The 2,473-nt window shown below is 43.4% G+C and overlaps 1 pseudogene; it reads left to right on the top strand.

The window, feature by feature from the left end:
* The first annotated feature begins 644 nt into the window (after window positions 1-644).
* Window positions 645-1,625, top strand: LOC146402436 (vomeronasal type-1 receptor 4-like; annotated as a pseudogene).
* The last annotated feature ends 848 nt before the right edge of the window (window positions 1,626-2,473 follow it).

Raw genomic sequence — 2,473 nt, 5'->3', positions numbered from 1 at the left:
TTGTATGTTTTATCCATTGAAATACCTCTTTATTGAAGTTTCTGTTGGAACAGTTTGGCCATTGTTTCCTCTGTGTATGGTCTTTGGGAGTTCTTTGTCCTGGATACAAATTGTGTGTGTGTGTATGTGTGTGTGTGTGTGAGAGAGAGAGAGAGAGAGAGAGAGAGAGAGGGAGACAATTTTAATATAAGCTAAAATCATTTCACATTACTGTTTATGTGTTTCATGGGATTTAGAATATATTTTTAGTTTAAAAATAGAAATTCAGCTTGTTTTCCTGTAAAACTACACGATTTTGGAAATTAGTAATGGAACCTATTCAGCATAGATTTGTTTGTTGATGTGGCAATGATTGAGGTTTCGCTTTGTGTCATACTGGCTAGCAAATGTCAGCTCATTCTTCAAATGTATTGTATGCTCTTTCATTTTACTCTCATTTGTCATTGCTTCAACCAGGTTGACTCCACTTCATCCTCATTGCTGACTTTTTCATGAAATATGCAACCTATCTGTCTATCACATCCTGGCTCACGAGATCTTGGCAAACGAACAGCAGAACAGAAGTAACATGACTCTTGGTGTCAAAAACCAGCCTTGAGGTATTATACTCAGAAGAAGGGTTGTTCCATTATTTAAAGGAAAACATGCTGAATAAAAAAAAAAAAAGCCTCCAGAGATTTGGTGGTAGGAATGATCTTCATATCACATACTGGGACTGGGAGTCTGGACAGTTTTTTCACCACCATTACCTTTTTCCTTACCGCACTCAATGCAGGAGGGGAGCCACAGATATGACTCTAAAACGCCTGAGTCTAGACAACTCCTTGGTCACCCTCTCTAAAGGAGTCCCTCACACAGTGGCAGCTTTTGGGCTGAAACATTTTCTCAATGATTTTGCATGCAGACTTCTTCTGTACATTCAGCAGGTGGACAGGGGAGTGTCTATTGGCACCACCTGCCTCTTGAGTGTGTTCAGACCATCACAATCAGCCCCATGGACTCCTGTTGGAAGACTCTTAAAGTCAAAGCCCCAAAGTACATTGGCCTTTTCATTTCCCTCTGATGGATCCAATAGATATTTGTAAGTTCCATTTTTCCTGGATATATGTGGCATGTCTCTGGTAAATGGGGCAGCACAAACATCACAAAGAAGAGAGGTTTTGGACATTGCGTTGCCACAGATCATAAGAAAATCACAGGCTCAGTTTTTGCAGCATTGATGGTATTCCCAGAAGTTTCATTTTCTGTGCTCATCCTCTGGGCCAGTGGCTCCATGGTTTCCACCCTCTACAGGCACAGGCAGCACCTCCAGCATATTCACAGGGCTCTTCATGTGTCTCCCAAATCCTCTGCGGAGTCCAGAGCCACCTGAAGCATCCTTGCCCTTGAGCACCTTTGTGTGTTTTCCCATCCTTTCATTCATCTTTCATGTTTCAATTTCTTGCTTTCAGAATCCCAGTTGGTGGGTGGTGAATACTAATGTCCTACCTTATGTGTGTTTTTCAACTGTCATACCCTTTCTGCTCAAGAACCATGACTCTTCTCTCTCCAGATTCTGCTTTCTGTGGAGGAGGGACTCAATATCCCCTCATCTTATCAGAGAAATACAGTGTGTTTCTGCATGATGCTCAGGTGTTCATTCACTTACCGTGATTTTAGGTCAACGGAGAGGATATGGGGAAGCCCAGGGTCTTTCTAAGGTAAAACCTAATGCGGGTTGGCAGTTCATTGTTGGTGAATAGAGGACATACCTGGGCTCAGTGAAGATGAGGAAAGGGTGGAGCCTCATTCTGATGCGTGGTGTCCTGATGCCAGTCATCTTCAACCAAAACGACCTAAGGTAATTTGAGTTCCCTTGGTCCAGGCTCCTGAGTCTGACAGACAGGAGTGGTTGACCACATGGTGTGCTTGTGACAGTATTAAGCAGAATAAACACAGTTAGGTGATGGGTAGTGGGTGTTGTGGGAAGACAGTATTCTCTGGGCTTCCTGTGTGTGTCCATGCCTCAAGCACTGTGGAATTGGCAGATTTTATTCCAGATTTCATTGCTTTGTTTGTGTTTAAAACAAAAGAACCTGGGATGATAGGGGTAGGGTCACATTTGAGGCAGAGGGCCATTTCTTGGATAGGTGGGAAAAGAAGAGACTCCAGTCTAGGAGTAGATGTGGACAAAAATTTTGAGGATACAGGGAGAAAGTTATGCCTGAAACTCTCTGTCCTCAGACTCCATTAAAAGAAGACCTGAAACATAGTGGGAAAACTTCAAACACTGAATGAGGATCAGGGTCAAACAAGGGCTCCGGGAAGCACACCATGCTCTCCTCTTACCACGCAGGCTGGTTGCCAGGGAACTAGGGAAGTCATTCCTAAAAATCCATCTTGCTGGTGATTGGAGTCTTAAACTTCAGGTAGAGCCATAGAACCAGCCTCACTGTTGGCCACTCCAATGTCCCTGTCTCAGAACACAGCTTTT

Source organism: Sus scrofa, chromosome 6 (assembly GCF_054392235.1).
Source record: "Sus scrofa isolate SSC_HxYL_T2T_F1_AM1 chromosome 6, Sscrofa_HxYL_maternal_Yorkshire_Landrace_v2.0, whole genome shotgun sequence".
NCBI lineage: Eukaryota > Metazoa > Chordata > Mammalia > Artiodactyla > Suidae > Sus > Sus scrofa.
The sequence above is the reverse complement of the archived record's forward strand: the minus strand, read 5'-3'. Positions and strand labels throughout refer to the sequence as shown.